The sequence below is a fragment of the Tachypleus tridentatus genome, chromosome 13 (genome assembly GCF_004210375.1).
Source record: "Tachypleus tridentatus isolate NWPU-2018 chromosome 13, ASM421037v1, whole genome shotgun sequence".
In the NCBI taxonomy this organism is placed as follows: domain Eukaryota; kingdom Metazoa; phylum Arthropoda; class Merostomata; order Xiphosura; family Limulidae; genus Tachypleus; species Tachypleus tridentatus.
Genome location: NC_134837.1, coordinates 145,555,739 through 145,581,902, shown reverse-complemented (window position 1 = coordinate 145,581,902; position 26,164 = coordinate 145,555,739). Strand labels below are relative to the sequence as shown.

Genomic DNA, 26,164 nt, shown 5'->3' with positions numbered 1-26,164 from the left:
TACATAAAAAACATCATAATGTACATGAATAAATTGAAATATTTTGTTTTGTATACATTATTTATATGTTATACGTATTAATAGACTCTTCATTTAAAATAATGCAAATTAAGGCATTAAACATGGCATACCACATCTTATTTTGCTCCAAAACTGCTCTGAAAAAATTAAATATTTTTAAGAATTACTTATAGATAATAATATTCTCTCCCTTTTTTATTGCTTTGTGTGTTTTTATTTAAATTGAGAGAATTATTGAAATTAATCAATCTTATTAGTTAGTAATAGATGATTTAAATTTCTTACTACATGGCATATCTTTCAAATTTTGTATTGGTCAGAACTAATCTAGATTTAAGATTTAAAAATTTTCAAGCCTAAGCTACATAATAAAAGACATTATTGTTCAGGTTATCTAACAGTTATCACTAACTACAAAAGGCTTATTACCTTCATTATTCTCACTATAAAGCTTTCATACCCTTTTTTCTTTAGAAATATTAAGATATATATATATCATCGCTTAGCAACAAAACTATCATCTGATTGTTCTCAGGCAAACTATGATGTTTATGTTTAATGAACAATATTAATGTTGATTTGTTAAAAAGTTGGTTCTTTTTAATTTTTATTTATTTGATAAATTTGGTGGTATAACAGCAAAATGGTAATTAAAAAGTTTTATAACATTGAATTGTAGCCGAAAGAAAAATAAAATTTACCAAGTTGTGTTTCAGCTAAACCTTACGTTATCTATTAGGCCAATGCTTAAATTAGGCTACATATAGGCCTATTATTATCAATGTTGTAAAGAGAGTGCTAAGAATTTTCATGTGGTGAATAAAAGTTAATTAATAAGTATTCTTTTGATATTTTAACACATATATTACCTAGGTGGACTTAAAACATAAAGGAAAATCGACGTTTATTACTGCCAAATATCTTTTACCCTTTGTACAGTTGAAATAGTTGATAATTTGTATCAGTGTTTAAAACTATCACTTGGTGAATAAAGGTTAACTTATAAATATTATTTTGGTATTTTAACACATATATTACCTCTTTAGCCTTAAAACATAAATAAAAGTAAACATCTATTGCTGCCAAATACTTTTATTCTATGTACGGTCGAAAAAGTTGATAACTTGTGTCGGTGTTTATAACGTTTTTAATAGTGAATAAATTCTAATCGACAAATATTCTTTTGCTATTTTAACATACACTGCTGGCCAAAATCTTAAGGCCAATGAACATAAAGAAAAAATATGCATTTTGCATTGTTAGACTTAACCACTTATTTGAGTATAGCTTAAGATTTTGGCCAGTTGTGTATATATATCCACTAAGTCTTAAAATATAAAGAAAAAATAATTTTTTACTGCTGCAAAATAGCTTTTAACTTTTCTGTAGTCGAAAGAGTTGAAACTTTATGTCTGTGTTTAAATGGTTTTGAATGGTGAATAAATGTTAATTAATAAGTAATATTTTGGCGTTTTATAAAAGCATATTAGCTCCTTGGTTTAAAAATATAGAAAAATAAAATATTTTACTACCAGTTATCTTTTATGCTTTTTATAGTCGAAAGAGTTGAAAATTTGTGTCGGAATACCTGCACTATGTTTTCAACTTTCCGTTCTAGAATACAGTGAAAATGCTCCAAAAGTGCTACTGTCTCTTTCAGAGTATGTGTTTTTTCTTATAGCAAAGCCACATCATACTATCTGCTCACTCCACATTCAGAATGCAGGTGTACGTTTATTCATAACAACGTTTCTTTGTAGTTTTCACTGAAATTGTGGTAATTAAAGAACTTTGAAAGTGATGAATCAAGTGAAGAGCAAGTTATATTTTAGAGATATAGACAAATTTATTTTAGTTAAATTTTATCATTTAACAATGGTTTCCGTCATTTTTGATTGGGTTTTTGTACTAGCTTTAATAATAATAATTAAACTAAGAAAAATAGGCACATTATTTTATAGACAGAAACTGAAAATATTATAATATCTAAATTGATTTACGTGCGATTGATCCTATAAGACTATATGTATTTTTTATATTATTATTTTTTATATTTCTTAGTTAAACAGCTCTATAATGTTAATTGCATTTTTATATTGCAAAAGTGATTTTCTTATTCAAAGAAGTTTTAAATGAAATAGCAGTACATTTGGTTATGCTATTCTTACAGTAATAGAAAGTGGACAACTATTAAACAAACAATGTAATTAACAAAATATGCTTATATAATATTTATACAACTAATACATAAAATGTGCGTGTGTTTTCATATAGAAAGACCACATCGCGCTATCTCCTGCGTCCACGGAGGGAATCTGAACCCCTTACTTTAGTACGGTAAATCCACAGACTTACCGCTGTACCAGCGGGTGATGATACATAAAGTAATCATAAAGATACTCATTTTGTTCTGCAGGAAACATTCACAGAGTCTTGATAGAACAATTTATAGTATTTAGGAGGGTAACACTATTGTTTGTTTAGAATTAAGCACAAAGTTACGCAATGGGCTATATGTGCTCTATTCACCACGGTTATCGATATCTGCTATCTAGTGGTGTGAGTTCGCAGACATACCGTTTTACCACTGGGGGAAAATAAAAATATAAGGTGCAGAAAAAAGAAATAACTACAAGAAAGGTTTTATCTTCAAATACATATTTTTTTTTCAATCTCTTTCTCGTATAGATACAACTTATATAGATAATAGCGTTCATTTTCTTAAAATTTTCGACATAACTGCATATAGCTAAAACTCGTAAGATAATTTGAGCATTAACTTAACACATACGGTATTTTCAGTAACTTAATGTATAACCAAAAAACAAAACAAAAGACAAGAGACAAAAATATCTAACCTCTACATCTGCTTCTACTTTGTTTATTTGAAGGTAAGCACAAAGCTACACAATAGGCTATCTCTTCTCTGCTCACTACATGTAGTGTTGTAAGTATGCCAACATACCCCTGTGCTACTGAGTGTCGCTGTAACACTTCGAGATAATTTAACGCATGATCTAAAAGTATTAGGTTGAGGAATAATTCGTGAGCGTTTTTAAATAATTTCATTCAAGCATTACATGCAAGACTATACAATACTTCAATGCATGAACACATTACACCCAAAACAATTATTATGATACTTTATTTCATGTAATACCTAGGTATATAGTATGCATTGTTTTAAACGAAATTGCAAGAAATTAAATGCGAAAAGCAGATGGTGTCGAAAATGCTCGATTTTGCCCACTTGACATTCCATTTAATGAGCTGAAAATGAAAGCAAAAATTAAAGACATATGAAAATCAAACACACCATCTATTAGAGCAAAAAATTATCTACCAAATGACATGAAATATTTTGCGAAAGCGTTTCATTTATGAATATATATTTCTAACTTGAAAAAACGCTCACGAATTATTCCTCAACCCAATATTTACTTTATAAAAATACGAAGGAGGATATGATAAAATCTAAAAAAAAACATCTTAAACCGTCTCCATTAATCTGTAGCGTTAATATGAGGTCTTTTAAGATAATCATCTGAACACAAAATTTCATGACATAACTTCATTTAAATGTATTTTTACCTTATCATGTATGAAGGCAGTACAAAATTTCTATTTACACTCGTAGAGGATTTTGACGTTTCATGTAACAAAATGCGACTAATAAACTGACTGAACTAGTAATTTATGATAGAGGTATTTTGAATAAGCTTTCTTCCAGTTATAATCCGTTTATGAGTGTCTCAAAAATATTAATTGATCGCCATGATAAGTTGGTAAATCCCACTGTGTTCTTAATTGAATTTTTTTTCAAATTATTACTGAATCTTCAATATATTTTAAATATATGATACAATCTTAATGCTTTATATTTTAAGTTAACATTTGTGAAAACTAATCCATTTTTTCCTCTTAATTATTATATATGGCGCTGGATAAATATAAGTAGATAAGTTAGTAATTTGAGCGATCAGGTTCACTATGGAGAACAGACATCACGTACATATTGAAAAGGTGACTAGTGATGGAAATTGTTGTTTTCATAGATGGATATTTTTGCTGAGCAAGTCGTCAATAATAATATTTTGTTTTTAAAACTCTGAATGATGTATCTCGTGCGAATTTAAAAAATATGTTGGACAATAAATGAGGAGTCAATACGATCATAGTGTTTACTGATTGAAAGGCTTGACGATTAACACGACTCTCCAAGATCTGTAGACGAGCATTAAATGAAGAAGATGCTGAAAATTAGGAATAGTGATTGTGGGTTAAAAACGGATAAGGTTTGTGTATGTTTAAAGTAAAATTGGTGGATGTAGGTTCCTGGTTGTTACACCTAAGTCTTTTAAAAGGTTAAGATGTAGTAAAACTTTGTGAATGAGTATAAATAAACGAGCTTTTCAAGTCAAATGTCTAACAAATGTAACCTCAAAGTATTTAACGATTTATATGAACTCTTATAAAGTACAAAGTTGCGGCATGAGTGCATTATTTTGAAATTTCGCTCAAATAAGAATGTTATGATCGTAGTAGAATTGATGGTTAGATGTCATTGATAACATCGTGCGAAAAATTGATTTATGACAATTTCTAGAACTTATTTATAGCAAACAATAATAATTTACAATCAGGGTAAACTTTGTACCAAGAGAGAAACTGAAAATCAGACTGGTCATTAGTATAGTTAATTAATTACTTAACAAGATTAGAATGCATTATGTCTTCAGTTGGATACTTTTGCTGTTAAAGACATTTTCTGTCGTAAGTCAAATAATATCTCACGAGATTCAGCCAACTTACTAGATTTAGATTAGCCCTAAATATAAAATCTAACTAACAATTCAAAGAAGTTTTTGTAATAATAGTGTAATAATGTTTGTTTGTTTTTTGAATTTTGCACAAAGCTACTAGAGGGCTATCTGTGCTAGCCGTTCCTAATTTAGCAGTGCAAGACTAGAGGGAAGGTAGTTAGTCATCATCACCCTCCGCCAAATCTTTGGCTACTCTTTTACCAACGAAAAGTGGGATTGTCCGTCACGTTATAACGCCCCCACGGCTGAAAGGGCGAGCATGTTTGATGCGACCGAGATTCGAGCCCGCGACTCTCAGATTACGAGTCGAACGCTTAACCCATCTGGCCATGCCGGGCCGTGTAATAATATACAGCAAATAAAAATAAAATAAATGTAGCTATATTCCATATAGTAACTGGTATAACCAGTATTATTAGTAAATGTCATAACCGAGCAGCATGAAACAAAGGCATTGCCGTCATACTATTGTAAATAATTAAATTTTAATGACCGCGGTATATAGCTGCTACATACAGAATGTAAAGCAGTGGCTAAAGTCCAAATCATTGTGAAACACCCGCTATGATATCAAATGATCCAGAAAAATAAACATTTTCTACAGAACAAACACCTAGTTGTCTGTGAAGAAAATAATGGATAAGAGTGACATAACTTAGTAGGAGAAAAATTTTCCAAAGTTTGTAGAGGAAACCTTTGTGCCAGACTGATTCAAAAGCTGTTTAAACATGAAAGAGGATTGTACGTGATGGTCGATTTGTGTTGAAGTGATAGCATAGGAAAGTCTGAGTAACTGATTATACATAGAAAGAGAAGGTCAAAAGGCTGATTGACTGAATTCTAAAAACCGATGTTTGGAAATAAAGTGACGTAGTAATGTGACAAGGATGCGTTCAAAGATCCTGGTGAGTTTTCCGAGACAATGAATAATAATCAGTGTGTTGAATTCTATTGTAAAGTATAGCTCGTAAAAAAAACAACTTCTTACTGCCTGTCAGAGATTAAGGTATTTAATATCATCTTGCCCTGAAACTGACAGAAGTCGAAAAATAGACTAGCCTTCTCAACTAGTAGGCTGTACATTATACACACGGTGATCGTTAGAAAAATATATTATAGTGTTCTTTTATGAAAATGTAATTTTATTTTACTTATAGTGTAGAGAAATTCACAAGACGTATACAATTAAAGCATGAATTATGAGTAACAATGCATGTAACTAGCTTAACTATTAACTATTTTGGTTTTTATTGTTATATTTTATATATATATATATTACTTTTTATCAATAATTACGCACTTTTACAAAATTACAACTTGTTATAAATTTAAAATCCCTCTGACTCTCTTTGACATAGCGGTATATTTGTGAACTTAATAGCTAGAAAAGCGTTTCTGTATCCGTAGTGGACAGAGAACAAATTGCCCGTTGTGTCGCTTTGTGATTAATTACAAACAATCTGACTGTTTTTAAAGTATTTAGATATGTAAGAAGCCACAAAGTTTAGGTTAGAACTCGAGTAATAATTTCAGAAGTAACTTTAAACTATCATCTAATATTGTAGGAAAGGTGAAAATGGTGAGAAAAAGTTGGTGTTTTTTGACATTGTGGTTTATTAACTACATATTAGAAATCTATGCATGTTTATAATGAACTAAGCCTTTTCTCATTTTATTAATGGATTGAAGAACAGATTGAAATTTGGTTTAATTCTTTGTGATACCTGTTACATCACAAATTAATATTTGATTTAAATAACCAGAGTTTTATCTAACATTTGCATGCTCTCTCCACTCCTAGCTATCACCATGCTAAGTTTATTATTCCACTGATTAACATCTATGAATTGCTACCATCATGAATGTCACTATTTAGATATAAATTTACATTTAAAAATGTATCAAAATCATTTGCGTTGCTTTAGGAAGCTCCTACTGAGCATTCATCGATAGAAATTGAATTTAATTATTGTAACTTATCGAACGTTATGACAAAAATATATTTAAACCATTGCACATAACAAACTCTCAACGAAGGTATTAAATGAAGTGAATTTTATACCCCAATGTTCCTTCGTTTAGCCAACATCTTTACAAATTTGAATTGTTGCTTGAACATTTTGCTGGTGTTTCACCTTTTTTGTTAAATATATATTATATTAAACTTACATTTTGCATAATATTTCGAGTAATTCAAACTATAACTCGAAATGAGAAAACATGAACGACTAAAGTTTTACATATTAGTTGAGAATAACTATAAATTAGATAACTGCCTTACCTTATTTAAAATTAAATTGCTTCCTTTATTTGGATTATTCCTTTTAATATAATAATATGTTAGAAAGAAAACTGGAAGAATCTATTAATCCTTCTAGCTTATTATTTTCCTAATTTTGAGTTTTTGAATTAAAGTAATATTTTACTTTCATCTTTTTTCTTTGTTCGATTACTGTAGGTTATCGGAATAATCGATGTTCTTCTATTATACCACTAGACTGTTATTTTTCCGTGATTTATTTTGGCAGTACTAATACCAACCCTTGAACTTCCATCTGAGTAATTCTTTTTCACGTATATATTGATCACATTGTCCAATAACCAATAGGAATATTGAACTACATGTTTACGAAAACTGAACATGTTCAAAGTTTACATGTTTGGTAGAATATTCTTCTACGTTTATGCATTTTTGCACCAATATTGATTTAGTTTAAAAAAATAAACAGGTGTGATTGTTTAATTGTTTGTAATTATTGGACAAACTTAGACTTTTATTTCAAGTATAGATAATATTTCTCTGAGGAAATGAAAATGCATTTTGAAGTAGTTTCCTAAGTACTATAGCAATAAGGCTTTAGATTCCTTTAAAGTTACGATATAAGTTATGACTCAAATTGGTTATAAGTAATGTCCCTATACATTACAATCCACACATTTAAATAACATGTATATGAAATTCATAGTATATTATCGAGTACACACAACTTATAAAATTCCTTTTTTTCCAAATTGTACTGAATCACCAAAGTGCAACAATAAGTAAATTTATCATTATAATTCAAAATAATTATTACAAAGTAATTGTGTTACTAGCGATCATATAACTGTTATCCAAAACACATTTGAAATGTAACACGAGATTGATCGTTACATAATAACACCCAAACGGCTGAAAGGGCGAGCATGTTTGGTGTGATGGGGTTTTGAATTCGCGACCCTCAACTTACGAATTGAGCTCCATAATCACCTGGCCACGTCGTACTTCAAATTACTTTTACCTAGAGTTTAATCCTAAAAGAACAAAGTTCTACTTTTCAAACGTATTCGCATTATCGGGAGTCTTATTTTGTGATATTACGTATATCACGTGCCCTTCAGTATGCGCACGCATAAAAAGTGTGAAACAGATAAATATTCATGAAATTTGAAAAACTTTCAAAAGTATTTTTAGATCCTTAATCATTCTTTGTGATGGGAAACTAGTGTCACGTTTTTTGTATTAATTTTAAAATTTAAAAGTGTAAAATGTATGCCAAATGAGCTAACATATGTAGAACAGTTCCTTTTTTTACCCGTAAGTCGCAGGTAAGTTTACAAATACATGACGCTAAAATTCAGAGATCAATTCCTTGAGATGGACAGTGTGAACGTAGTCCATTGTGTAACTTTGCATGAACATAACAAAACTAATAGTAACTATTACAACTAGTTGAAGGTAATACGTATTTTAATAATTTAAACACTGATTTGTATGCCCATAACCGTTCTGTTTAATTTAATATCAACCATCATGTAGTACACATAGTGTGTATTTTAACATTACTTCTAGTTGATCCCAGTTCTACTCTCTATTCACAAATGGGCGTGGTAAAAGTGACGTAGGTAGATGACGGCGTCAAACACACCACAAGCTTCACCTCCGGAATATTACAAAGTTTCGATGTATGTGAATATAAGCAAACGCTTTATCATATCTGCACAAATTGAAAAAAAAAAAAGATTAAATGATGTAGAAAAAGGTAAGAACATAAGAGAAACTCGCTACTAGTTATTAAATATTCAAATTAATAGTTTTGAGCATATTAACGGATAAGAAGCGTAAGAAAAACTTAAAACATCCATTTCCATAGATACATAAGAACAGTACAGAGAGTATGATATTAGAGACTTAAGACAAGTTACTTGTTTAAACTTTATAAAGAAAACCTACATTATATTATTGTTTTATTTTATATTTGAATCTTAATTGCAAGGGTTAGTATTTAATTTGTGGAGAATCTTGATGTTATGATTGAGAATGCAGAACAGTTCTTTGCTTTCTCTTCTTTGAAGAAGTTATCAACATTTCATACTGTTTTTGTCATTGAAGAAGTGATCAATACTTCACACCACTTTTGTCTTTCAAGAAGTTATCAATACTTCACACTGTTTTATCTTTGAAGAAGTTACTAATACTTCACATTCATGATGATGGTCAACCTGAAGATGACCTAAGAAGGTCGAAACATTGTTCTATATTTTAGTTTAATTATAGTGTTAATACCCATACCAGCCATCTTGAGAATATATTAATATTCTACATTATTTTTGTTTCTAACTTTAAATATAGCTCACATCAATGAAAATACACTGATCAATATAGTATGGTATATTTATAAGAGTGGTATGTATGTGAATACAATATATATAACACTTGTTCACAAGGTATCGACTGTTACGTGGAAAATCAAAACATACTTTACAGAAAAGAATGTTATTTGTAGAAATATAAGGAAGCCACAAAAACAAAGCTAAATATACACTGCATTTACGAACACAAAATGTAAAAAAAAAACTGGTGTATTTATGTAAACAATTTAGTAGTAAAACAATTTCTTAACGGCTTATTACTGGTATTAGAACTGAAGTTATTCAGTGTTGCCTCTATAATGGTTGATTATTACATAATATAAAAGGAACATCTGCAGTTTTGATGCAATGTTGAAAACGCATAACATGTATGCCGTATTCCAGGAACTGTTAACAGAAGGTACACGAAACACAAGTTCATAACGTGTAATATTTATAAAATGTGGAAACACCTCTGTATGTTACCCTAAATAACGTTTAAATAAACTGTTTTTTGGTATTTACTTAAATACTTTTTATTCGATTATTTTTACTGTTGTTTAGTTTTAAACACTTCTTAGATTATTTCTATTGCTGCTTGGTATTAAGCTTTTGTTACTGGATTATATAAACTGTTGTCCAGAATTCACTTAAACACTTTATATTGGATTCTCCCAGCATTGACTAACAACCGTATATTCACTTTATATTGTCATTTTTGGCTTTTGCTGAAGCGATAAGAACATTTTACAAATTATTTATGTCTTTAATTAAACAAAATTTATTTCAAATGCACAATTTAGGCTTCTTCTCTTTGTATTATAATTTAGCTTTATTTTCACCTACAAATGATACTAATCGCACAGCATATTTTTGTTAAATTAGTTAATGCAGGTATGGATTCTCTCTGTTTTAAGCTCAAATCTTTATAGTTTTGTAAAATAGAAATAGACTAATATAATACACAGCGAAACTTTGATAATTTATCTGTGTTTATATCAGTTTAATAACTTGGATATATAATGACATGGTAAACTTGTTTTTTTAAATCAAATTTAACAATAAAAATATACATATTTATTTAAGAATACTTTTAAACTGTTTCATGTTTTTGTACGTAAAATATTTTGGATGAGTTTTATCAGAAAGAAATATCTATCTATTTAGTTTGGTTAGCTTGACGGTAAATATATATGTATCTTTGGAACAAAATGCTTATTTGTAAAGGGTAAACTTTTTTTTTCTATTTTGTTCTGTGTTATTCTATTTTATGCCCTTATCTGCAATGGTAATGCATAATCCTATTTACATAATAATATAATTAACATATATTCATTGAAAACGTGTTGGATTTTACCGTTCAAAAATATTCAATAGAGTGCACATGTTAACTTTCTGTTGTTTTTATCCATAGTTCTGGAATCAGTTCTCCTTATATGGTTTTTCAGTACCACGAATCTCATGACCTTGGTCGAGTTGGAAATCATTAACCGTGTGCTGTCAAGTTTACTTCAGAATGTATAATTTAGTGGTAAAAAATATATAATTCTGATTTAAGAGGCTGGAATAATTATTGTAAAACATTCGGGGCTAAATTATCGATGCCCTGATGGGAAGACTAAGATTTTTGGTAGGAAATCGAACACTAGACCAACAAATAGTCACGTAATGCAATGACTTATTTCTGGATGCTATACAAAGAAACATTTGAGAACTATTAAAAGATTATAGTAAGCTCTAAGCATTGTTACTACAAAGTAAGAATGCTGATCTGACTCGAAAGAATTTTAACATATTTCGTTCTCTGCCCTATCGCGAGGATGGACATATATTTCAATGATAAGATTTCTTTTATAATGCCACTTACCAATAAGTTTTAATTACATTGGGGTTTTAAAATGATTATTTATTTTAGTTTTTTAAAATTTTGTTTTCATTGTAACTACGTTTCAGAAAAGCTAAATCAGATGGAACTAACGAAGATGGTATCCTAGCGACTACAGAAGAAATGTTTTGAAACAGTTAGAGATTTTCAGGTCATATTTAAGCATTTCATAAACTTGAAGTGTGCACGTTGCATATGCCGCATTCAACTTTAGAATCAATGTCGGAATATATTAAAAAGAAGAACGACAACTAAATACATAAGAAGTAAGAACGTGAGATATCATGCGTTTAAAACGTGTTTACCGAGTTTTGATTAGATTGAATAATCAGATTTGCCAAATAGAAGGATAATGTTAGTGAATAGATTCTATGAACTATAAGAGAAGAGGCGATAAGTGATGCGCTTGCTCTATACATACGTGTACACTTCAAAGAGATACTAATTATATTCCTAGGAAGAAGGTTCCTTACGCGCTTTGAGGGCAAATACTTGCACAAAGTAAAATGCAAAGTAAGCCGTTTTTAAGGATACTTGAAAGGTGGTGGAGTTCTGTTTGAAGTCGATTTTAATTAGACGCTGGGAAAGAAAATGCACGAATATACGTGCATAAGGGTCTTCGTATTTTATCTCTATGGTATAGCAAAATATGAGCGCCGAGGGCTAGTCTGTGAACACACTATTTCGCTCTCAATTTTACGTGTCATTCTTTCTAAACAAACATAAACTACATACACTGGATTAGAAAAAGAAATTTATAACATTATTCTTTGTTTGTGCCAGATGTAACCTTCCCACGGTTGTAAAAAAAACAAAACAAATAACGATTTTACTTCCGTGAATAAGGAATGTTGGATCTAATATTCCTTAAGAAAATTCAGTGTTTTTCATCCATATTTCATTTTTGCTTAAAATCTTAGAAACATATTTATCACACAGTGTTACCATATGTCGTTTAAAACTTTAAAAAAAGAAACAGGCCTGAGAACACACGTACCATAGTAAATTTCACTTAATTTTGTTTTAATATGCTTTAAGTGTATGCTATGATTTTGGACAAAGATGTAAAGATTCTAGAAAAAAACAACAACCCGTAGAAACATATCAGAAACAACCCGTAGAAACATATCAGAAACAACCCATAGAAACATATCAGAAAAAAACCTATAGAAACATATCAAAACAACTTATTGCTACAGTGATTTGATCTTATACATTTCTCCTTTAACCTGTATATTCAACGGAGCGACAAAGTGCTTCTTTCTATAAGGCAAAGATATGACACAAAAATGCAGCAATGTTTGTGTGACAGCAAATGTATCGACAAAAATAGACACGTAGGTAGATACACCATTTTTTGATAAATGAATAAATAAAATTTGCGTCATAAATAAGTTTACACACATTTCAATTGCATCAAATGTCGGTAAATGTTGACCTGTACATGAACACTTTGCAAAAGAAAGTTCTAATATAAATTATGATAAATAAACTCATGGTGTCTCATATTTTACAACATTCACCTTCTTTTCAAAATATGATATTTTAACATCTTCACAAATTTCTCTGTTTATTTCTCTTGAAATAATGTTTATAGTGATGGTATGTATTTCACATTTTAAATAAATCGTTCAGTTGTGACATTACATGTGAATATGTCGTGTTTGGAAAAGTTTCAATATATTATTATAATGTCTGTATCAATTGGAAATTGTTATGTCACGTCAGAAAAATCTACAGAAGGCTTTGTAAAATTTAATAGGACGCAAAGTAGTGTCGAAACTATTTTATTCTAATACGATTGCTCCAAAAGTGTTTTGTCTTTTACTTATACAGCTCTATTGATTTTACCTTGAAATATATCTTCCTTACTCTTTTGGTGTTATAAAAATTTAACTTTCTTTCTCAGTTATGAATATTAGTTTTTGCATCTGTTTTTACCATTGTTTATGTGTGTTAAAATTAGACTTACACATATAAATAATGTTCTAATGCGATAGGTACGTTTACCTGTTAACAGCGCAGATACACATAAAAGTTTTACTTTTCTAAGAAAATACAAATATACTAGTCAGTACTTTCTGGCTAAGCAATACCAAAATGAAAATGAAACAAATTTAATTTGTAATAAGTACAAATATATATATGTGTATATATATATATATGCTATATTAATAAAATATCTTTTAATTTAAAAATACAATGCTTTGAAATAGCACAAATGTTGTTATTATCCACTAAACAAGACTGTTAAACCAAGTTCAAGCAACAGTTTGCTGTTTAATGTTTAACAATAAATTATATCATCAACAAAAAACTAGAAAGAAAAATAAAATTATGAGGGTAGATGTTTATTTCCCTGAATTTGAGCCGAAGGCCGTCTGAAGGGTCACCTGTTCTAACTACTCGTACCACTTTATTGTTTGTCATTCAGTCAAAGGACACTAAAATTATGTCACATAAAAGACGCTTAACTGTGTAATATGTTGTGTCTTCACGTCTGTTAAAAGTCGCATGCCATGAATCATGAGAAAGATCATGTATGTTGTAAGCTACAACACATCATGACATATGGACTTAAAAAAAGAAAAGACATTATTTGTTACTATTAATTTTAGTTTTATTTACTTTGAAACAGAAAAACTTTCAGTGACCCTGTGAAGGTATATGTGGTTCGCATTTCTTGTTCTTAGGTAGAATTAACACAAAAGTGATGCTCAAATCACGCATAGCGTCAAAATAGCATTAGAAAATGACGTACTGAAAACAAAATCATTTTACGGAAATAAATGTACTACTATGAAATAAAACTTAGTAAATGCAGTAATAAAAAAAATTGACCAAACTATGATAGACTCCTTAAAATCAAAACCACCAAAAAAACAAGTTTATTTAGTTTGTACGATGTCACATAATCGAACCTATAATGAAATTCGGCTTCCTTTATTTTTCAATAGAAGAGTACTATGAAAATTCCTGGTATGAATCAGGTACCTAATATAGTGCATTCTTGACTGTTTATATCCGATAAGCCTCCTGCTTTCTTAAGTTATTACCTATCCTTCATGTTGGTGGTCAGTCTTATCGGGTGCGATATAATTTTCTCTGGTATCTCCGTCTTTCCTCTCCGTAATTCAATAGTTGGTCGAGTCTTGGCGCTAAATCTTATTTTTGAGACGTAAGCCATTTCCAATGGCTGTGTTCGTTTGAATGAACATCGTGCTTTCTGAAATCTGCGGATGTCCTACTTCGTTCCTTGTCATGTGTGTGTACGTATGACCAGAGAGGGCCTACTTGGAATGCAGACAGTGGTGTTACATACTGTATGTGTGAACTGTGAGCACATTTCAATCAATTTTTACTTTACTGTAAATTGCTTCTAAATGGACAAAGACATGTGAATAAAATAGTCATAATAATGGTTAATAATCTCTCTCTTTATCACTTTTTGCAGTGATGTCTTTAGCATATTATCATTTATCAAGCATTCTTTTTAAGTGATAATAATACCTTTTTTCTAACATTTACACAAGCCATCCTGTCTTTCACCACTCGGAACTACAATCAGTTTTTTCTTTAATAACAAAAACATAAATCTAAAAGGTATGCATTTAGCCAGAGAGTTTTATTTCAGAAAGATAAATTATCATGAAACGAATAAACATCTTATAATTCGATTTTTCAACTAAAATAATGTTTACTGTTGTTTACAGAATCATATATTTTCATGAGGTTTTAGCAGCAAAACTAACACAGTGAGATAACCAGACTATTTATTCAAATTATAGTGAATTATGCCTCTAAACTTTCGTACTACAAAAAAATAATGATGTAATTGATTCAGTAATTTTTCTAACGATTGCCTTGTTAGTTAGTCAGATGACTATTAAGCACAACGTTAAACAATGGGCCAGTTGTTTTGTTGCTATCGTGAATATCGATACTCGAATTTTAGCCTTATGAGTTTTCAGACTTATCATCGAACTATCGGGGCAGTAAACATACAAATGAACTATTTGTTTTCAGTACATTGCAGAAAATTGAACCTCAAACATGAGCGTCGTAATTCGGTGAACCTAGCGCTGACCCTGTGATGGACTTCATAATCGTAACATATGAAGTACATATTCATAAATTGCTTCCGAAAAGTATAGCTGATTAGTGAATTTTAGCCTACTCTTATATAAAAATGTATTTATCGGCCTGTTTCATTCGAAATTTCAAAATCGATGTTTTATAAAAGGAACATACATTTTCAATGCTTATTTCAAATTAGTATTATAAGTTATTTACTAATTGTTTATAAAAAAGAACAGTTCTTACACATACGAATAAAATGTTTTTGTTTTTCAGTTTGAACAATGAGTTCAAAGAAAGTTACATTTGTTTCATCGAAGAATCGACTTTTATTATTACTTACAGCACTGAAAGCATTTCTCAAGGCCTGATTAACGTTTACAACCTTTCAGAAAGTCAGATCATATAATAGCGAAATATGAGAGCAATACCATTATTTTGTTTTACTCAGAACTAGTTTATGATGAAACCTCTACTGGATGTTTTGGCAACACTAGATACCATATCGGTTGTTAGATTTCGTTTTTGCTCAGAAACGTACTAATTTCTGTATACATCAAAGTAATAATTCGAAGCAAAAGACCCAGCATGGCTACGAGACTAGAAGGCTTCACTCGCAATTTGAGGGTCGCGGGTTTTAATTCCCGTTCCATCAAATATGCTTGCCCTTTCAATTGTGGGGCATTATTATGAAACAGTAAATCTCACTATTCGTTGGAAAACGAGTAGCCCAAAGAGTTGGCTGTGGATAATGATGACTTCGATCTAGTCTTCCAATGCTAAATGAGGTACAGCTAGCGCAGATAGTCCTAGTGTAGTTCTGCCCGAAATTAAAAAAAAACAAACAAAGCGAAACAAAAGCACAATTTGTGACGTTTTATAAAATCTTTAAGTAAAAAGAACACATATAAACCTCGTTGGGGGCCTTATTATTATTACTAGTTTGTAAAGGCAATAATTTATCAATTCCACAAACTAACAATTTAACCGACTATTCATAGTGTTCATATAAACAAGTAGTTCCGGTTTGAAGCACAAAACAATAATACATACGAAAATTTTCAATGGCAAACCTATAAAGAAACCCGTCCACTTATTTTGCGTTGTTCATTTATAGTTTAGTTTTGTTGCCAGCGGCAACAAACATAATGTATTCTAAAGCTTAGCGTGATTACTTAGGGCTCATATAAAGACTGTAATCAAAGCACATGAACATGAGTCAATTCAATTCGATAAAACATAATGTGTATACTTTCAGTCAATTTGTCGCAGACAACTAACTAAAATACGTGCTTTATAAGAACTAGCAAGTTGAGAAAGCATTCTACGCACAAGGTATATAAGGAAAATGAAGTTTGTACTTACCATCTTTGCTAGATCTATTTAATCATCTTTCATTTGCTATATCCAGAAAAGATAATTATTTATCTTTATGGAATCAGTCATTATTGTCATTCTTTTATCATTATCACCTTATAACGTACAATTAAAAAATTATCACCATTGTCATTTCTTCTCCACTAGCACTCCTATAATTTCTATCACACCGTAACCTATAATTATGAATAGCCATTATTGCCATTTTCATTTCTACTAGCAATCCTATAATTTATAATCATCAATTATCATCAGGACCTTTCCTCTGGCCCTAACAACTTATAACCTATATGTATTAGTTTTATTATTATTTTTACACTGTTTTAAGCTCATTTTTTACAAATTCACGATGCTGATTCATCATTTGGATCCACTACTTTATGCTCTTTCTAAATGAAATAAAACAAGACGGATCAGCATTTATTTAATGTTGTCGAATGCGTAACGTTTCAAACATAAAGATAGGAGTAACTGTTCATATAGAAATGTTCTGTTAGATTAATTTTTATAATTTGCTAGTCACTATAAGCCTGGAATACTCGAGGTTATCTTCGATACGTGACTTCCATGAGAAAGACAGTTTTAATTTAAGTACATATACGATGAAACAGGAATTCATATTGCAAAGGTTGAAACAGTCATTTGCACAATTAAAATTTTTTAAAAAAGTGTTACATTAAAAAGGAACATTCATTATGGAACTACAAACAAAGACGAACTTAGTGTAAGAGATCTACAATGCTTAAATTCATTACATGTTATTAAATACGTGAAAAGCTGTTTATTTTGAATAGTTAATATATTGAGAAAGAGTTTGTTTACATACGTTACTTGCTCACAACAAGAACAAACTATTAAAGAGATATTTACTTTGATTTCTTGCTTACAATGAGAACTGTTAAATATATGTCTAGTTAGTTACCTTTCTCACAACAAGAACGAGCTATTAACCAGGTGTTTACTTTGACACCTTTCCCACAATAAGAATAAGCATTTATACCGTTACGTGAGAGAGACCCTTTTGGTGATTAGGAGTGTGCTTTCTTATAGCAAAGACACATCGGTCTATCTGCTGAGCCCACCAAGGGAAATCGAACCCCTGATTTTAGCGTTGTAAATCCGTAGACTTACCACTGTACTAGCGGGGGCTGGTGATTAGGAATAGAATTCAAAACACAACAATTTTTGAGGATATTGGTATCGTGCTCAGTTTCTGGAAAATGTTAGTTCAAAGGACGTTATATATTCAAAATATTACTACCATTATTTCAGAACCTGAAAGACAAAATATGAATATTTTCACAGATACTCTGATATTGTACGTCTGTAGATCACACTTACTACATATGAAAGACGCTTTTCAAAGTGCTTTAGATATTAGCTAGTATTTTAAACATTTTCATGCCAAAGTGCATATATACTAACACAAAATGTTTAATATAAAACAATATTTTAATAACAACATTGGGATTTGAGATTACTATTACAGATCTATTTAAACGTTAATTTTATTTTCATTTTTTGAGTACGTTGTAGCTCTGTAGTGAATGAAAACTGAGTACTAATGATTGTTCATAAACGTCGTAATAAATAAGTATCGATTGTTTGTTTCTTCTCTCTCTAAGTGTGTTTGATTAGCCTACAGCATAAGAGAAAGGGCAGATTTACTGCTTTAATCTATGATCTTAAAGAAATGTATTTTCTACGTGAAAGTAAAAAACTAAAACAATATATTAGGTTGTCCAGAAATAAATGTCGGAATTTTCACGATGATCTTTAGAAGCTGAATATTGAGTTGATTTAATCCAACGTTTGTTGCTTACAAGGTGTCTTATTTGTCTACTGTTTCAACTCTACTCAGAGTAAGTTTCGCAATCCCCAAGGCAGCATGGACAAGAAGGATTTTCGTCTGATTTTCCTGTACGACTTCAAACATGGACGAAAAGCTACCGAAACTACACGGGACATCAACCAGGCATTCGGCCATGGATCTTTACTGAACATACAGTTCAGCGTTGATTTCAAAGGTTTCGACATGGAGATGAAAGCTTTCAAGACCACGAAGGTTGTGGAAGGAAGCCATCTTTAGATGAAAACACATTAAGGGAAACAGTCGAGACAGACTTTCGCACAATAGTATATGAGCTTGCAGAAAAGCTAGGCACAAACAAATCAAGTATTGCCAACCACTTGAGTGCGATTGGAAAGGCAAAAAATGGATAAGTGGGTTCCTCATGAGCTGAGTGAAGATACAAAATCGGCGTTATGAGACCTGTCAAGTTTGATGCTCCAAAAATTGAAGGAATTGAGGATAGAGTTTCTGTTTCATTCACCTTATTCCTCAGACCTTTTCCCCACATATTTTCAGTTTTTCAAACAATTTGACAACTTTTTAACAATAAACGCTTTCAAAACCAGGCAGCTGCAGAAGGAGCTTTCAGGGAGCTCAATGACCATAGAAACTCAAATTTCTACAGCAGGAGCATAAACAGCATCTTTACATGTTGGCAAAAGTAGGTTGAAGCAAATGGTGCTTTCTTTGATTAAAGCATGTTTTACGACATTGGTTTATATATTTTCAAACTTCGCAGTTCAAAATGACACTTTCTGGACAACTTTACATTACGTTTAATGTATAACTTTGATAGCATCAGTTTTTAAGTGTAATAACACGACTGTCAAGAAAGTATTTGTAGATAGAAATTAAACAAAGTAGTAATTGCAGAAGAGCTAAAACAAATATACTTACATATTTTAAAATGACAGTGGATCGAGAGCTAGAAAACATCTAAATTTCAGACCACTCTCACTGAAATCAGGGATTACAGTAGTTGACAGTTGGTTTCCAAGCTCATCAGTAGACCATTAAAAATAAGGTTACAACAAAACATTGAAATAGGTGTTTTCACAAGAATTATCCTAGTGGAAACATGAAATTACAGAGCAAGCTTTCATAAAGTATTCTGATAACATAGCTAACATGTTCTTTGAAGTGACTCTGGTGACCTGGAAAGCATAAGCTAATCAAATAAACTTTTAATAAATGAGTAATATAGTACCTTATCTTAGTAAATGCTTATATGAATAAGTCAGAACATTCTTGATAACGAGAAACCCACTTGAAATAGAAATGTATCTCAAAACGGCTGGTATGGGTATTAACACTTTTATTGATAAGCAAAGAACAACGTTTCGACCTTCTAATACAAATGTGTATGGTAGCATTTATGAACCTTTGAATATATTTTTTATCATTAAATTATACAATTCACAACACCAGTTTCTATTCTTAAATACGATTTTTTGTTGAACTCAGTTGATCACGCAAAACATTTCGGTGGGTTGCTTTAAAGATTGTTTCTAACATTTCGTGTATTACCTATTTATATTATAAAAGACATATGTTCTTAAACTTTCGAAATAAACTAGCACGAATCCTTCTGCTTCTCTTATACACATGAAACGAAACTATAAACGAAGATGTTTCATTTCCTCAGAGACGCTTCCTCAGTAAAAGACCCGGCATGGCCAGGTGGATAAGACGCTCAACTCGTAATCTGAAGGTCGCGGGTTCGAATCCTCGACACACCAAAAATGCTCGCTCTTTCAGCTGTGAGACGTTATAATGTGATGGTAAATCGCACTATTCGTTGGTAAAAGAGTTGTCCAAGAGTTTGCGGTGGGTGGTGATGACTAGCTGTCATACCTCTAGTTTTACACTGTTAAATTAGGGACAGCTAGTGCAGATAGCCCTCGTGTAGCTTTGCGCGAAATTCAAAACAAACCAATTGTGAGTAAAGAAGTTTTTTGAGGAGATAGATACAATAGTATTTCATTCATTTGTACAGACATTAACAACGTATAATTTATTTTATACTAGCTTGGATATGTTAAGACCACTAGAAATAACAAGGGTGAACATTTTTTGAAAAAAACTATTTCTGTTATTACTATTTTAAGACTTAAATTTCTAGTTACATCAGAAGTAACTGCTACGTACTCAACGAGCTCAAACCTTTAAAAGAAATATAACTTATCTGTTAACCTCAATAATATTTATGTTTCGAGTAATATTATTTCGTCAAAATACCTGTATCTACTCAATACAAGCTACGTAACCTCATTCTGTTAAAGTGCTTTCAATTTATAGGTATAGTTTCAACCGTAATTTTTATTTATTTTTTAGTTAAGACTTTGAAATTCGTATATTTTTATTCAAAAGAAAAACGGCCTGAGTTGGCCAGATGATTAGGGCGCTCGATTCGCTGTCCTACTAAACATGCTCGTTCTTTCAGCCCTTTTCTTTGGTAAAAAAGTAGCCCAAGAGTTGGCGGTAGGTGGTGATGACTAGATGACTTCCCTCTAACCTTTACTCGTAGCTTATGGACGTCTAGTGCAGATAGGCCTCGTGTAGCTCTTTGCATGAAATTCAAAACAAACAAACAAAAACAAACGATTTTGCTGTCAGAGGGATATTATATTTATCATGTAATATTATATTTTTAAAATGAATTTAGAAATATAAACAGACAAACAAAATACAGTAAAAAAAACAAGTAAAGTGGAGATAAACTGTGTAAATAACTTACCCATAAAGGAGACATTAAGCAGATAATCCCGATAAAATACGCCACCATCTAAATTTCTCATTTGTGTACAATAGTCTTTCCCATATGGGGCACACAAGTCAAACCAAACCCTATGGAGGGCGTGTGCAAAAGCATAGACGGCATCCACGACAAACTGAACTTTAGATTCTTGTTTATAACCTACGCTTTCATCTAATCTGAGGTTGGGTGAACATACTGGAATTGTGGCATTGTTTTTTTTTATCACGTTGTGAGGAAGTTTACACGAAAACACATCTTCCCAATATTCTTCAAACCAAGGATTTCTTTGATTGTTGTAAGCCGTAAGGTTTTGCATGTACCAGTCAAACTCTTCTATCTTTTCGATTGTAACTCGACAGTAATTGCTCCTTCAGCTACGTCTTCAATTCCTTCAACCAATTTGTCTTGTTTACCCCAGCCATCACTGGCAACCCAAGCAAATGTGCCAGTTAAATTGGCTCTTTGTATGGCCTCAAGTATACCCCGCGAGTCCTCTGCTCTCGTAAAGAGAACTACTCCTCTAGCATTAGATTTGGTCAATAAGTTCCTGTAAATCTCATCAAACATGGCTCTAGTAGCTGAATGAGGTACCTTGTCGTTTACTGCAATACAGATGTTTCTGCTGCGCGCTTCTTGCTGGAAAGCTTTCATTCCTGAATCGCCGTATTGACCTTCAGAGGACACTAGTGAGACATAGGACCAGTTAAAACTCTGAACAATATCCACTAGTGCTACAGCCTGGAAAGTATCTGGTGGAACCGTCCGAGCAAAGAAATCATATCTAGTCTTATCACTGAGTGAGGTACCAGTGGATGCTGGACTAACCTGAGGTATTCGAAATAGTCTTAAAGGTTAGCAACTTGTAGAGAAACTTCACTGTACGAGCCACCCACAACACCAGTGATTGCCTCGTTGGTGAATTTCAACTTTGGATGGCTTCCATCTTGACACTGAAATGCCGTTGAGTCCACAGTGTTGATGGACGCTCTGACGAACTCTAAGGACTGGTTTAGAGCGTAGCTGTCACTAGAACATGTATCTAAAATGATTGCACCCAGTTTAATATTTCCCAGGATGTTAGGATCTTCGTTTATTTTATCGATTGCAAACAACATGGCCTCTGTTCTTTGAATACCACGATCTTTGTTGATCGGACCACATTTACTTTTCGTTCCTTTTTTTTATGAATAGGAAAAGACCGCCAATTACAATGGCTCCTTGAGTGTGAGCTTTCATTCCATTGGTTTTCTGTTCATAAATAACAAGCCATAGTAAGGCGTTGCTTAACAAGGCTCTCACAAACATGGCAGCCGAACTCATGGCGCTTTTTTTAAAAAAATATGTTCTCACAAACACAAGTTTCCTAGTCCATATAGAATATTTATCAAATGCAGAAGTTTAATTTATCTCCTAAGCATTAGATTTAATATTTTTCTTTTTCAGCAATAGTTTTGTCTTTAGAAGATAATATTAGTTAGTTTGGGTTTTCATATTTCAATTTTAGAAATTTTATATCGTATTTTTAGAAGTCAATGTTTGTTGTTAGGACTCTTAGTTAGTTGCAGATTAACGATATGTTTGGTTGGTTACATAAGTCTATGCATTATAAGAAATTATACTCTTTCTGCCAAGCCAAAAAATAAAGGAATTGTTCCTTACATAATAAAATAACGAGACATCAGTTTTTCTTCACAGGCCGAGAAATATACTAGCATAAACAAATTGGAATTCTCAGTGGAGAGACCTTTATGCTACAGTTAATGCTGTGTAAGGAATGTGCTTGATATTGACAGTCTCGGTCCACGAGCAACAAAGTTTTAACATTTGCTGTCGATGTTTAATTAACACTGTTGAGAACAATGATGCTTCCCGTACTTGAAGACTGATTTGGAGATACCTAACTGTTTTCATAGTCTTTTCCTTAAACCTGGAGGGAAATATAACACCTTGAATATAATACAGTCTTAGAATCATTCAGTGTGGCACATGTATTCTAAATTTCAGGGCAAATTGTTACCAAAAAGCAAAACAAAATAAAGATTTAGCTATATATAAATAAAGTAAAGAAACGTCTTTAGAAATAAAAGTTTATAAATAATTTTTACTGATTTTATGTTCATTTAAACACCACTACGAATTCTTTTAGAAAAACAAATTACTACGAAAACAGTATTTATGATTTAAAAAAAAAATTTAATCAGTCTTCAAATTTACCATTAACTTTTACTCAATACTGAATGTTTCACTACTTGTTAACTATAAAACTATGTGATGATCGCCATTATAAAATAAAAGGAGTTGATACATTCAGCTGGTCACAAATGTTTATATGTATACACACCAGAGTTGTTATTAACTATCAAAAATTTTGTTCTCTTTATGACAATTTGAAATTTTAAGAAGAGTGCTAAATTCTGGTGAATTATTTATATTAAGCTGAAGCCTTGGATGAATCTATAGAAAGCGTAAGTTATTAAGAAAATTGTTTTAAAATACAAGACTTGTTTCAAACTTCTAAAAACGCTGGATAACATTGAATTTATATGTGTTGTTATATAGATAAAACTTACAAAATTGAAATTGTTATATATGAAAGAGGGGATTCATATTCATAACACATTGAATTTAAATACAAGTGATGCAAAACTTGTTATTTTAATATATTTTCTGAAAATACATTTTAATATATTAGACAGTTTTATGTATGGTAAAACAAATGTTCAAATATTCTCATATTTATAAAGCTTGATATTATTCTTATCTGAAAAATATAAAAAATACCATGTAGATGAACGTGTGATGCTTAACATTGTACAAGATAAGAGACAAATGACTTTATAAGAGTTTCAAAGTTTTAAATTGCTTTTAAATTATATGACTGTTAAAAAACAATAGTTTTAAAATCTATAACTTCAAGAAAAGCAACGTTAAGAATAAAGTCATAATTGTAAAGCTTAAAAGTTTATATAGATGATACGTAAGTCACCCGCTAGTCCAGCGGTAAGTCTTCGGACTTAAAGCACTAAAATCAGCGGTTCGATTTCTCTCGGTGGACTCAGCAGATAAGCTGCCGTGGTTTTACTATAAGAAAACACACACTCTAAAAGATAAATATGGAATAAATAGTCGATATAAGAAATAGGAATTTAAGGATCACATTAATTAATTGTAATAAGTAAAAATATAACAAATAGAAATAATTTCTTAACAAAGAATTTAATCTGATCCACACGAGCAAGAGATTAATGGGGGCAAATGTCAAGGTTAAACATTTTGGAAAATTGTGGAATGTATTAACCTAGAATTACTGTCCAATTACCTACAACTAAAAACCAGAGAGAGCCATGAAATACTTTAGTCATCTACATTACATATGTTACTCCTTTACTGTGGCATCTTCAAACTTTTCAACAATGCTCCACAAAAATATTTGGACACACGTATACGTATAAAAATATTTCTGGTGTCTTTGAAGATCAAAGGTCGAAAATAAGATACATACTAGCTTTAGAAGATTCATTTTCAACATGGGATAAAGTTAACCGATTTGCAAAGATACACTAAAGAAATCAAACGCGTCCAAATCTCAGGAACGGGTTTGTCTTTAAATTGTAGCATTAAACTTTTCTGTACACAGTTGAGATAAAAAAATAAATTAAAAAGAGAATATACATAAGAAATAAATCAATAGTATTGTCTGATGTTAAAAAGCAAAAGAAAATTCACACTGTAGTACTTAATAACAATTATTTTATGCATCAGTCCAAAGATTCAAAGCAGGTCTAGAACTTAAAAACTAAACATTTTGTTCCAAGTAGAAATAACCAGTTAAAGGTTTAAGAAGTGTAAGAAATGCTCCCTTATCAATTAGCTGTATAATTAACTTTTTTACTTTGGCGAGTAGTAAATGTTGTTTGTTGTTTATTCTTGAGCACTAAGCTACACAAAGGGATGTTCGTACTCTGCTCACCATAGGTATCGGAAACTCGGATTTTAGCGGTATAGATCTGCAGACATGCCGCTGTGCTTCTAGGGAGGCAGCAGAAAATGAAAGCACTTAAGTATACTTTTAAACAACTTTTGAAACATACGAAACTGATTCTACGAAAACAACCACAAAACATACTGATGGCTTTATATTTACATTAGCGCAAAAATAAATTTATTATACAACTTAATACATATTTCAAAGTATAATTTCCCTCGTTAAAATGTAAAATAAGTCATTGACTAATGATTGTAAATTTCTGTAGTTTTTTATTAATTCACTTACAAAATCTTATTTGCTCTATGAACATAATGGTTTATTGATATAACTATGTAACGCGACACTTGAATTGCGTCGAAGTGGGTCAGCAGTAAATTTCTTCCACTAATATTTCAAAATGGTGGACAGAGTGTAGATAGCCTGTCGTTTAGCTCTGCACTGAAAATGACAACAACAACTACACCTTTGAGCACTTAATATTAATCAGCTTTTGTATTAAAGATGCAAGGAGTATCAGTAACAAAATAGCTTTATTTTTCGGTGCTAGAGAATATGTGCTCGTAACAGCACTCAACGTAGACAAAACTACGTACATGTAACTACTGTGTTCTGAGCAGTGCGCAAGGTCATTCACGTGTAAAGGCTGGCGTAATGCTTATAATCGTTGTTGCTGATTGAACGTTAGGCATGTTTGGAATAAAGCAGAAGGCCACCATGGGTATTGAAACCCGGTTTCTAGCGGTGTGAGTCCGCAAACATAACGCTGTGCCAG

General features: G+C 31.3%; 1 pseudogene across 1 annotated transcript in view; it reads right to left on the bottom strand.

The window, feature by feature from the left end:
• The window catches only part of LOC143238531 (metabotropic glutamate receptor-like), a 44,909-nt pseudogene extending 21,582 nt beyond the window's left edge, over positions 1-23,327 (bottom strand). Inside the window, exon 1 of the transcript XR_013020627.1 lies at positions 21,384-23,327. The product of XR_013020627.1 is annotated as a metabotropic glutamate receptor-like (transcript). The remainder of the gene's footprint in view (positions 1-21,383) is intronic.
• Positions 23,328-26,164: the final 2,837 nt, after the last annotated feature.